General features: G+C 48.6%; 1 protein-coding gene across 2 annotated transcripts in view; it reads left to right on the top strand.

The window, feature by feature from the left end:
- The window catches only part of PKNOX2 (PBX/knotted 1 homeobox 2), a 268,739-nt gene that overhangs the window by 111,476 nt on the left and 144,544 nt on the right, over positions 1-12,719 (top strand). The window contains exon 3 of one of the 2 annotated variants that reach the window (XM_030918735.1): positions 4,340-4,450. The exons of the other annotated variant lie outside the window; for it this stretch is intronic. The gene's annotated coding sequence lies outside the window, so the exon portion shown is untranslated. The remainder of the gene's footprint in view (positions 1-4,339; positions 4,451-12,719) is intronic. 2 annotated transcript variants of the gene reach the window in all.

Raw genomic sequence — 12,719 nt, 5'->3', positions numbered from 1 at the left:
CCAAAACGAAGGAAAGAGAAATGTTTGAGGTGATGGATATCCTAATTTTACACTGATTTGATCATTTCACATTGTGTATAGATAGCAAAATCTTACATGTACCCCTCAAATATACAGCTATTATGTATCAATGCAATTTTTTTTTTAAAGAAACTAGTTGGGTGCAGTTGCTCGTGCCTATAATTGCAACACTTTGGGAGGCTGAGGTAGGAGGATCGCTTGAGCTCAGGAATTTGAGACCAGCCTGAGCAACATGGCAAAACCCCATCTCTACAAAAATGCAAAAAAAAATTACCCAGGTGTGGCGGCCCATGCCTATAGTCTCAGCTACTCAGGAGGCTGAGGTGGGAGGATCACTTGAACCCAGGAAGTGGAGGCTGCAGTGAGCTGTGATTGCATCACTGCATGCCCACTTGGGCCACAGAGTGAGACCCTGTCAAAACAAACAAACAAACAAAAAAAAACAACTGTAGTGGGAAGCAGGGAAGACACACCCACCTCCCACTTCTGAAGTATACGAGACATAAGAGACAAAGTTGTCCCCAAGAGAAAGGGCTTCTGAGGAAACAAGTCCTTGTGGAGAAGTCTGGGTTTCCCTTAAAGCAAGAAAGTGAAGGAGGCAGTCCGAGAGACCAGGATCTCCAGAGGGCATGGCCAAAGGCAGTGGGGGCGGCCTGGCACTGAGTGTCTACCCAGCAGTGCATCAGCTAGGGCCCTCAGACTCCCGACGATGGCTCAGGCAAATGGGAAGCTTGATGAGCGCAGTCCTGGAGGGCACAGCAGTCTGGGACCGAGGACCTTGGGATGGCCGGGTCTTGGCTTGTGATGGAGATGGGTGCCTTCAGTTGAAGATCGAGGGAGGGGCCGACTTGCTGGATTAGTACAATTGGTGACTGAATATCGGGATGGTGGACACAGCCCACCCCGGAGGTGTTTGGCTGTTGGCATCCAGTAATGGCAGGTGAGAATCAGATCACAGGGAATGTCAAAGTAAGAAAGGCATTTAGATATCTCTTGCCAGCTCTTATTTTTCAGATGAAGAAACTGAGGCCCAGAGAGGTCAAATAACTTGTCCAAGGTCATCACACAAATGAGTGGGAAGAATTTATTCAGAACAGAGGCAGACATAGAGTTTGTGGATGCTACCGGCTTAAGTCTGGGTGGAGGCGCAGGAGGCTGGCGGATGTCCGTTTTCTCAGCCTGGCTGAGCCGGGAGACCACTTGGTCTGGCTGTACCTATTCTCTCCTCATGGTCGCCATGTTTGCCCCCAACAGGGGCATGTGCCTGGCTTGGCAGGACTATTAGAAACTGGAGAACTTAGACTCCATCCCTGTCACCCCTGTGGCACCTTGGTCAAGTGCCGTGGTTCATCTGTTTTTCACATCTCCTTTGTGATTGAGGGCATGCCTGTGTGGCAACATGTAGGTGTCATGGCCTGTGAACTGCCGTGAGCAAGACTGTGCCTGGACCTCTCAGGACTGGGCTGTGGTATCTCCTAGAGGGGACTTCTGTCTGACCAAATGATTGAGTCATTTACCAAGTATCTACCCTGCACTCAGGCCTGCTTCCACGAAGATCAAAACCTAGCAGGGAACATCAGACTGGACCTGGAGACTCACATAGCAGGGAACATCAGACTGGACCTGGAGACTCACATAGCAGGGAACATCAGACTGGACCTGGAGACTCACATAGCAGGGGAACATCAGACTGGACCTGGAGTCTCGAGACTCCTATAAAGGAGACTCGAGAACTATTTTAATTCACTGGCCTCACATGTCAGATGAGGAAAATGAGGCTATGGCAGCACCAGAGTGAGAGCTTTACCCTGGCTGTGAACTCCTGGTCTGAAGCTGTGGCTGCTTTGCCTCACCTTGCCATTAAACTTGCAGTGTCTGCCCTGTGGCCCTAGCATCTGAGGGGCATCTGGTGGGCCCTGCCAGGCTCCTTCCTACAGAGCACCTCAGAAGCGGAATGCAGGGGAGTCCTGGCCCCGACTCCTAGGCCAACAGCAGGCACCCAGTCTATGGTGGTATCTGGGGGTCCCTTTTGCCACCCAGAATAGGATGCCAGTGAACATGGCCCCGATGAGCTGGCTCCTGCCTTTCAGCCCTTCTCTCCTTTCAGCCTGCGCAAGTGTTAAATACAGCATCAAATTAAGCAAAATTAAATACATTTCCATGCAGCATTTTTCTCTTGACTAAATCAAACAATGCGGTTGCCATAGCAACAGCCTCTTCTGAAAAGGTCACCTGCAAGAAACTGTGTTTTAGGTACAACTCAAGGAGATTATGGGGGATTAACTCATTTTATACATATATATTAAATATATATATTTTTCCTTTAAAGGAACTGCTATGAAGAAATAATATCCAACTGAGCTGGAAGATACCCACAGAAAAAATTTTAAGTCCCTGATAAAGGATTTTTTTTTCCTTTTTTTTTTTTTTAACCAGCATGCAGTGGGGTGATATCTGAAATGGCGACTCTGTTTTTACTTGGCTTTAATTAAACCTCAGTCGGGGCTGAGAAATGTGGCGAAGCGAGATAATTGCACTATTCCCAGTACAGTTTTTCAACTCCAGCTTTGATATGCACCTCGTGACAGCCTGAACCTGCACCCAGACTCCTGGGGCTGCTTGAAGCTCAGCTTATAACCACCCCTCTCAACCTGTGTGCCTCTGGGGAACAGTGTTGGGGACCTTGAATGGGAAGTGGAGGCTGGGGGAGCCCTGGTCGTCTGCCCAGGGGCAAGGAGAGGTTGCACCTTCTCTAAAAAGTTCATCTCTGGCACTCAGGGGTTCTCCACTGGACTTGAGAATCCAAACTGTCAGGGAAGGATGAACACAGCCAGTCTAACTCAGAAAGAGAATGGGGTGGTCTTCTCTAGCTTTTCCTGTAATCGTGAGAGGAACTGGAATGTCTCCAGGAAACCCTTACTGGATTTGAGTTAAAGCAGGCAGCCTGGTGTGGGTTCCTTTGTGAGTGTCACAGGCAGGGTGAGGGGTAATGCATGTTACTGTTCAGTGCTCTCCATCAAGAACTGGTGCAGAGTTCCCCCAAGAAAGAGGGTCTAGTTTCATACATTCGCAGGGCCCCACACGGTCTGCCCAGCCTGCCCAGCAATGGCACAGGTATGGCAGGGCTCTGGCTTTCATGGTGCCAGGGTGATGGATATCTGTGGCTGAGGTGTATAAGGAGTATGTCTGCCCCCTTCCCACTCACCCCCTGGTTCTGCCTGCTTTCCAGGAGGCCAAGAGTCTGAGAGTGTCCAGATGGAGGGTTCAGATATATGGGGAAACAGGAAACTGGTGACTTGAGTGACTGCGCTAGATCCTGGACACCAGATGGACAGCTTCCCTGGAACCAAAGGTGGATCACACTCCAAAGACAATCCAGAATTTGCTGGGCAGGGCTGCCAGCTCTCACGTCAGGGTCTCATGAGGCTCAGCTCTGTCTGGAGCTCAGGCCACTTGCTAGGGCCATGCCTCCCCTCTGGGCCTGCAAGAGCTGGTGGCCAGCACCAGCTCAGAGCCACCTCAGGAGGAAAGAAATTGGACCCCTGGAACGTATATGTGTGATAGGGCCATGTGTAGAGCAGGCCCAGCTAACACAAATACTCTTAGAAATGCTCCTTCAATGCCTTCCTGGTGGCTAACCTGCCATCACGTGAAATGTCTTTCTCTTTCTGTCCTCAGATCCCCAGACTCCAGGCTCTTCTCTTAATTTATCCCAGTGCTAGACAAGGTGGGCTTGTGTGGTGCAGCAAAGAGGGAGGAACTTGCGTGATAGGCAGGCCTGGATTTGAATTCTGGCTGCCACTTACCCGTTGATTGCCTCTCTTGCCTTATTTATCAAATGGGGATAATAATAGCTACTGTCTTAAATAATAGGTCCTCACAGGGTTCTTCTGAAGACTGAATGAAATGACCTGAGAGAATGTAGCCGGATAACATAGGTGCTCAATGGATGTTTGTTGAATACTGTATTTCAGGAACATGCCTTTTGTACAAAACAAACCATGTGTTTCCTTTCCTGTAAAATCCTGCTTGCCAGCCGGGGGCCAACCACAGAGCTTAAAGAAGGAACAGCAATTTCTAGCTCTAATCCCCTAATACAATCACTGGAGGTTTTCTTGAACTCTTAAGAAAAGCAAATCTACCATTATCCAGGGAAGAATTTTATTTTTAGATCAACTCAGCCCTCTGAACTCACATGAACCTTAAAAGAAGATCCTCAAGTGCCTAGCCAAACTGGAAAGAGCTAGGAAAAGACCGTCGTTCCAAGTGGAGAGGGCTGACGTTCGAGTTCCTCAAATCCGGCTCATTTCCCCTTTAGGACAAGGTGCAGCTGCTGCTGCCGTGCCAGTGCTGGTGTGGTGTCTGTCACTGAGCAGGGCTTTAGCCGTGCCGCTTTTCTTCTCTTGGGTGCCACTGCTCAGCTTGTCAGGTAAGATCTCCCAAGTACCTTCAGAAGACACGTGGCAAAGAGAAGCTGTCTGCCAGCTCCAAGCCAGGGGGTGTCAGTGTATAAGCTTTGGAGTCAAACAAAATTAGGTTTGAAACCAACCTCTGCCAATTTTTAGCTGCATGGCCTTGGGCTGGTTACTTCCTACTGAGAATCTTAGTTCCTGCCTGTAAAATGTGAATATTCTGTTTATCTCACAGTGTCATTGTCAGCTTTAAATGAGATAATACTCACAAAGTGTTCACGACCAGGACGGGCAAGTCCCAGTCTCTCAATCTGTGGTGTCTGAGTCACCTGGAGGTGACTCTTTAAAGATCTTGTTAAAGCACAGATCGCTGGGCCCTACCTCTGGGGTTTCTGATTCAATCGGTCTGAAATGGAGCCCTGGAATTTCCATTTCGAACACGTTCCCAGGTGATGCTGCTGGTACAGAGATCACACGTTGAAAAGCACTGGTCTCTGTCATCCAGCGAGGGAAATATTTGACCAAGATCCATTGAGCTTTATAGGTACCCGGCTTTGTCTACCAAAGCTTCCAAGTGGGTGTAGAGGATCAAATTTAGACTAGTGCTGTCTGGTAAAATGCTTTGCAGTCATGGAATTTTCTATGTCTGTGCTGGCCAATTTGGTAGTCACTATTCACATGTAGTAATTGAACACTTAAAATGCATACAGCTGAAGGAATGAATTTTACATTTAAATTTCACATAGCCAGCCAGGCATGCTGGCCCATGCCTGTAATCCCAGCACTTTGGTGTGCTGAGGCGGGTGGATCACTTGAGGTCAGGAGTTCGAGACCAGCCTGGGCAACATGGCAAAACCCCCTCTCTACTAAAAGTACAAAAATTAGGTGGGCATGGTGGCACGTGCCTATAATCCCTGGGGAGGCTCCCTGGGGAGGCTGAGGCAGGAGAATCAATTGCTTGAGCCTAGAAGGCAGAGGTTGCCGTGAGCTGAAATCACACCACTGTGCTCCAGCCTGAGCAACAGAAGGAGACTCCATCTCAATCAATCAATCAATAAATTCCATATAGCCACATGCAGCTAATGCCTACCACCAGATAGCACAGACAAGATTCTCATAGACAGGACTTAGTGAAGACATAACTATTAACCAGGGAAATGAATGGGTAAACGGGTGACACCTCAAGAACGGAGATTGGGGTCAAGACAAACATTGCAGCCACCTGCCCCTTCAGTGTGTTCCCTCTACCTGAGACCTTCTCTGGAGAATTTAGGAGCCAAGTTGAAGCTTCCGCCTCCTCTCCTATACTTCAACATCTAGGTATACTGCTCTCTGGAAGAGGCAGAAACAATTGAAATATATGACGCGTAGGGTTTGAACATCCAAGTGGAATAAACAGTGATGGACCTCTTAGGGACAGTGGCAGGGTGGAGATGTGCCAGGGCCATGGCCTGTGTGTTTTCAGGATACAATAAAGTAAAGACGTTTCGAAGGAAGTAGAAATAAGAGAGCAGTGTGATTTGTTCTGGGTTGGAAGATGGAAGAGCAGAAGTGTCAGTTAAAAAGAAAACTTTTGACCCAAGACAAGACTAGGGACGATTTGAAAGAAGGGAACTCATTCCTCTGGGTGGTGGGGAATGGGGAAGAAGGGAATCATGTTTGTGTCCAGGATAGAAAGGTGCTTGCTAATTCGAGGCATTTCTGAAAGTGGGAAATGAGTCAAGTATTATAATACTATTCAACAGTCACCCTGACAGAGTTTGTTCTAAAATGTCTCATCTCACACCAGGCCTACTTCACTTGGGAAAGTGATATAACATGGCAGTTAAGATCATTGGTTCTGAGAGTCACAAAGATGTGGCTCAAAATTAGCTGTGCCACTTAGAAGCTGTAGGACCTCAGGCAAATAATGTAACCTCTCTTGCCTTGGTCTCTCCATCTGTAGATGGAAATAGTAATGGAACACACCTAAAGGGTTGTTTTGAGAATTAATGAGATAGTGGATCTCAAGTGCTTCATGTAATGCCTGGCACATGGCAAGAACTTTGTAGCGGCCATCATCTCTTATTACGGTGAATACACCACTGACTTCCCTCCTAGTCTCTGTAGCAAGTACCCCCATGGGCTGTCCCATTAGGGCAGTAGGAGGGCTCTGCCTCTGGGAGCCCTTACCTGAGAGTCTGAGAACACCTTATCCTGGACCCTTTGACGAGGTAGAGGTGACCTCTCAGCCCGCTGCTCCTCAGGGCTGCGCCTTTACTCCACAACAATAACCAGGATAGATTGTGGTGCATGTTAGCGCCAAGACACAAGAAATAGCATCGCCAGAGAACCAACTTAAGCCTGGCCTGATTTAGTACAGAGAAAATGACAGCTGCTGTGCTCGGCTGGCTTCCACCCAGCAGAAGGCTATTTTTTGCAAATAAAATGGTAAGTTGCTAATCAGAAAGATAAATTAAGAAGCATTAAGATAATGATGGTCTAATCACCGTCCACACAGAGAATTGCTAGAGTGAATATCCAGGCTACCAAGTGCTTGAGCGCATTTGGTGATTATTTGTATTATGAAGGGAATGATGAATTCCAGGCCTGGAATCAGTTTAGCTTAGGAAACCCACAAGACCAGCCTCCTCAGAGAGAGGACACTAGGGACTTCTGGAGGTCACTGGGCCCCCTGCTGTCCTCCACCCCCAGCTCTGAGCAGCCTTTCTCAAACCATTCTTGATTTCTGGCTGTTTCCCTGCTGAGGTTCCCTGGCTTCTATGGGGGCACCTTTTGGTCCACCTTTTTAGATACCTAATAAGCTTCTGCTTGCTTGGGGACTGATTGGGTGGGAGGCTCTGTTCTACCTTGAGAGCAGCAGAAAGAGCCCCATCTGGGACCAAGTTGCCACATAGCAGAGAAGGGGATCTGGGCTTCCCTGAGCCTTTCTGTAGGGCCATTGGGCAGAAATGCTGTCCCATAGCATCATGGCGCCTAGAGCAATCAAGCCATGGAGACTTGCTCTTCTTATCTTTTAGCTGAGAACTCAAGGCTGGGGCGGTGATTTGTCCAATATCGCAGAGACAGAGCCTGAACCAGGACCCAGGCTGGTGCTCCTACACATGGTCTGCTGCTTTGAAAAGGGCTCTGGTGCTAAACTGAGAAGGAGTGTTGAGAAAACACACCCCAGATTCCCAGTTCTCTGCTGAAGCTTCATTGAGAATATGGATATTGAAGGGTATTTAGACATAAAATGGAATAAATAGAGAAGGCCCAGTTCATAGAGTCTTGACAGTTAAAGAGTTTAGATTTGATCTAATATCGGGCTATACATTATTTAACTTCTCTTAAGCTTCAGGGTAGCCTCAGCTGTATCTTCATCTGTAAAATGGGGATAATAAATGGCCTAACCTCTAGGTTTGCTATAAGGCTTAACTGAAAGCTGCATTTAAAATGCTGAGCTTCCTATCATTCCTATTACTGTGAGTAAATGCAGTAATGACAGTAGTAGAGGTGGCTAAAGCTAGATTCTAGGCAGTGGCGTGATGGAGCCAGCTGGTGCCAGCTTGCAAGAGCTGATTGTTAAATTTTCAGAAATTTTGCAAGCCAATGGTTAAAAACAGCCATTATTAACATTAAATTACACAAATTTGCATTAAATAAATTCTATTAAAAACAAAGGCAATAAATACTCCAAGCTCACGGGCTTCCTAAGCACTTCACTACCATCCATGCCCTTGAGGCTTTTTCCAACATCTCTGTAGGGTGGAAATCCTGGGTGATGGTGTGCTGCTCTGCATCTCCTCCCCCGTCACATTCAGCAACTTCACATCAGTAGCTTGAAACTGGCCATGGTGAAAATGTTATTCCAGAAAGCCAGCTGTTAAATATTTACCAGCATACTACTGGTCCTGGTGTGTAGAACATAAGTGAGAGAGACGGGGCAGTGTGAGGCTGCGTGAAGGACCGTAAGAAAGGCCCCAGCTCAGGGCGGAACACAGAATGCACACTCCGTTCATGACGGAGGTACTTGTGGACGCACAGGAAGAAAGGAATGGGAAAAAACAGATCTAGGGCCAGGGCATGGAGGCTCACAGGTAGCTTAAAAATGGCACAGTTTTAACTAAAGGAAATAAGAGGGCTTCACAAATTTGAATTCCTGAAAACTTGCATGTCAACAAAGGTTTAAAAAATCAAATCATATCCTAAAGGTATTAGGAAGCTCTCACTGAAAAATCCCATGGTAAATAATATTGTAGAGAAAAGAATCCTTTTGGAACATAAACACTTTCTCTCTGACAAAGTGAATTTGGGGTAAAAATGGATTTTTGCCCAATTTCTTCAAAGTAAGTTTTGCTAGCCTACGTAAGCCTATTGTGCCTGATGTGGGCACAGTGCAACCTCTGTCCATCCCCCTGGTTCTATGCCACCCCTTCACCACCCACTGAGGTTGCAGGGAGAAGGGGTGCTAAGCCCTCCTCCCCACTGCCAGGCCTGGTGTCACCTGCTGGGCCCTGCTGGCCCCCAGCTGTGTAACCTGCTGGGCTGGGCGGAGCAATGGCCAGAGCAGTGCTTTGCAGCCTGTTCTTCCTCCCTTGCCCCAAAGTTCCTTGTGAATCTGGGCTTGGATTCTGACTGGGAGGGACATCTGCACCCGTGGACCTTGGTCCCTTCTTGTTTCAGGTCCTGGCATTGTTGTTTGGCCAGAGTCTCCCAGGCCTGACTTGGTCAGAATGTGCAGGGAAGAAAAGTGCATGTTGTGAGTGCACAGGCAGTATATGGCCTTAGGTTATTCCTGGTCTTCTCAAGAAGGAGAGCATTGCTGATCCTTTTACCCAGGAAAACGTGCTGCACATGGGATCCTGCAGCTCACTTGATCCTCCAGCTTCTGAGGTCTCTGATGCCTGTGACTTTGCCGGCTGAGGAGGCCCTCTTTGTCTCTGACCTTTCTCGTTCTCAGGCACTTGCTGTTGACAGTCTGACCACATTAATCCTCATCAGGTGCATATTTTATTATCCCCATTTTGTAGATAAGGCAACTGAGGCACAAAGAGGTTCCTCAACTTGCTTAGGGTTGCATAGCCGGTAAGTGGTAGAACTGAGGCTCAGCTCTAGAGCTGTCTGACCCCAGAGCCCAGGCTGAACCAAAACACAGTGCTATTTAGAAGGTCGCCATTGGAAAGAAAAGTAGCAACCCTTTGGGGAGGATTCAGGTGAACCCCAGCTCCACTAGCCTGACTTAGCAACTCTGGGAAACTCATAGCAAAGACCAAGCCCCTTCACAGAGCCACCGTGGCTGCAACCTGGGGAAAGGGTGTGCTAGTAGCTAAATGATCTAAGGTCCTTATGGAAACAGAGCCTGAGTCCTCTGTCCCATGTGGCGGGAAGGAAGGGGTGTCTAGAGCCTCACCATTTCCTCTTCCCTCTTTAGCTGGGGCAGTCACTCCTTCCCAGCTCCTTCGAAGCGTAGGCCTCAGGCAAACGCTGGGGCAACATGTGGTGTTGGGCTAGTTCCCGGCTGAGTGGGTGGGGGAGGAAAGGGGCTGGAAATTCCTGAAGACTCAGTCTTCTGGGGAACAAATGAATCTTCTTCCTCCCAGGTCTCCTCGGCAGCTGCTGAGCTGCAGAATTTATGGAAGCCCTTCACGCTTTGTGACAGACTGCTAATGAAAGAGAGGCCAGGCTTCTGCGTCTGCCTTCTTTGGTTTCTAATTTGTCCAGGGATTCTATCCCCAAGTGGGGGCAAGCGACTTGGAAGCCAGGGGGGCCCCACAGAGCCCTGCAGCCTGTCAGCAGGGCTTGGCTCGAAAGGCCCATGCTGAGGGCCACCCAGGGGGCAGAGGGCTGCTCCCAGCTCCAAGTACCTGCCAAGGATGTGAAACATGCTCTGGGATTAATGGAAACCAGATGGGCAGCACAGCCCCTCCACCTGGCCTCCACTGGAGAAATGCTCAGATTTCTGGCATTGTGTTGAAGCTTTTCTTAGGAGTTCTCTGAGACTGTTTTTTTGCTCTAGGCCACATGCCCGGGAACAGAAGCCAGGAGTCCTGGACCTTTCTGTCCAAATGAAAAGATGAGGAAATTAGGAGGGGCCTTGGAGCTTGCGCCATGTGAGGGTTTTCAACACAGGCTGCACATGAGCATCACTAGGGAGCTTTTGAAAACTACCTGGGCCTGAGCCTCCCCGAGATCACTACGTAAAAATCACTTGGGAAGGGGTCCAGGCGTTGTTTTATTTTAAAAGCTTCCTAGATGTTCTGATGTGCTGCCCAGGTTGAGAACCACTGAACTCTTCTCCATCACAAACACTTCCGGATTGAGGCCGCAGCCAGCCCGAGGTCACACAGTCAGAACTGAAGACCCTGTCTCCAGCTCCCAGCTACAGCTTGTTCTCCCACACGTTCTTTCGTGTCCTCATGGCCCATCAGACCTGCAAAGCGCCAATGACAGGTCGTAGTCACCCTTTTATGTCTGCCTTTTCAATTTTCCTTGCCAATTTGAGGCCCTCCCCTCCTCGGAACCAGCACAGGCACATCTCCTGTAGGAAGCACTGCTGACCACCGCAGCAACTCTGGCTTCTCACGTTGTGCACCATCCCCAGCCTTGCTACTCCAAGTGTGGCCTGAGGACCAGCGGGACCCGCATCATCGGGAAGATGGTGAGAAATGCCTTAGCATGTCTCCACTCAACCCAGACCCTGAATCTGAATCTGCATTTCAGTGAGAGCCCCAGGTGCTTTGTACGTATCTCACAGCTGGAGAAGCACTGATATTTGTTGTGAAACACACGCTCTATCAGATTCATTTGTGTAGATTCTGTCTCCACGGTAAAATCGCCTTCTTGAGAAAGGGGACCGTGTCTTATGTGTCTTGCACATAACATAAAACAACATAGCACAGTGCAAAGCACTAGCAGGTGCCTTTTACTAGTTCATTGGCCTGAGACAATCTCTCACAGCTGCTGCGGTGTAGAAATCTCCAGAGGATGGGCAGTGTCAGGAAATCCTCGGCCTTCAAGCTGAACCCATAGCAGACTGGGGCCCTGTTGACCAGGGGAAATCTCTTAGCTCCCAGGTGGGAGACTCCACAGTGGAATGAGACCCAGAATGGGGAGAAGGAGATGAGCCTCCCCTCATGACTGACTCCATGCCATGCGCTATGGTAGGATACTGCTGTCTTCCCACCTCCACCACTGTGATCTGGGTAGACAACACAACATTGTCCTTCAGTTTCCTCCAAAATGGGAATGACAGTATCTACTCCACCAGCCTTTGAGGTCACTTTGAATTTTGGGCATCTAGAAGGTATTCAGTAAATGCTTTGAATGAGGATCAAGCGAGAGCATGGGTGCACTTTGCTACCTGTAACCTTCTTTATATATCACGTCATTTACTTGTTCTTCCCTTTCCAGTTTTTTGGATGAGCAAACAGACTTCACTTTCATCCATGAACTTTCAGGCTGTGGGTCAGATTTGACCGAACAGTTGCCCCTGGAGTTGCAGCTGGAGTCTCCGTGGAGGAAGAGATTACTCCTAAAAACAAACAAACAAAAAAACCAAAAAACAAAAAGCAAATGTTACCAGGCCAGAGCAAGGATAGAGCCCAGCCAGGTCCTGATGGAAGAGGAGATAAAGGTGGGACAGAAGACTAGAGCCTTAAATCACTGTTCTAAACTAAAATTGCTGCTCACCACTGGCGTGTCCCTCTGTGCTCATTAACTGTGTAAGCACCTTCACAAGAGGCCCGTGCAGTCTGGAGGCTTCATCCTTTGCCCAGTAACTGTTAATCAGCCCACAGCAGCAGCACCAGCCCTGTGAGGGCTGGGTCTTTCCTGGCAACCACAATCTGTTTCTATTTCATCTAAAAAAAATAAAATAGATAGGATGTTGTATTCACTCCCACCCCCAGCATGAAAGAGTGGAGGATCAGAGCTCCTTCCCAGCCCCAGCCCCACCTCCTGATGAAAAATTAACCAGCTGCGCTGAGTGAATGAATCCCTAAAGGGGAATGAGGTCTCTGATGTGAGCTGGGCTGGGTTCTGGGAGCTCCAAAAATCCTCCTGGTCGTTAATTCTCCAGCCCCTGGATCCTTGGAGCAGCCACGGACAGGTGTTACAGCATGCTAATTGGCCACCCCTCCCAAAGCCAGCTCTGCCCAGCAACTGGTGGAGCGGAGACGGCCTTGGTCAGGTTTTTGATGTGATGCAAGTTTTGTGTGCTTTGGGGGAAATGGAGTGGCCTGAAGCACACTTTTTGTTCATTTCTGTCTCCATCTACTCTTCTGTGGGCTTCCCGAAGACAGAGAC

The sequence above is a fragment of the Rhinopithecus roxellana genome, chromosome 15 (assembly GCF_007565055.1).
Source record: "Rhinopithecus roxellana isolate Shanxi Qingling chromosome 15, ASM756505v1, whole genome shotgun sequence".
In the NCBI taxonomy this organism is placed as follows: Eukaryota; Metazoa; Chordata; class Mammalia; order Primates; family Cercopithecidae; genus Rhinopithecus; species Rhinopithecus roxellana.
The sequence above is the reverse complement of the archived record's forward strand: the minus strand, read 5'-3'. Positions and strand labels throughout refer to the sequence as shown.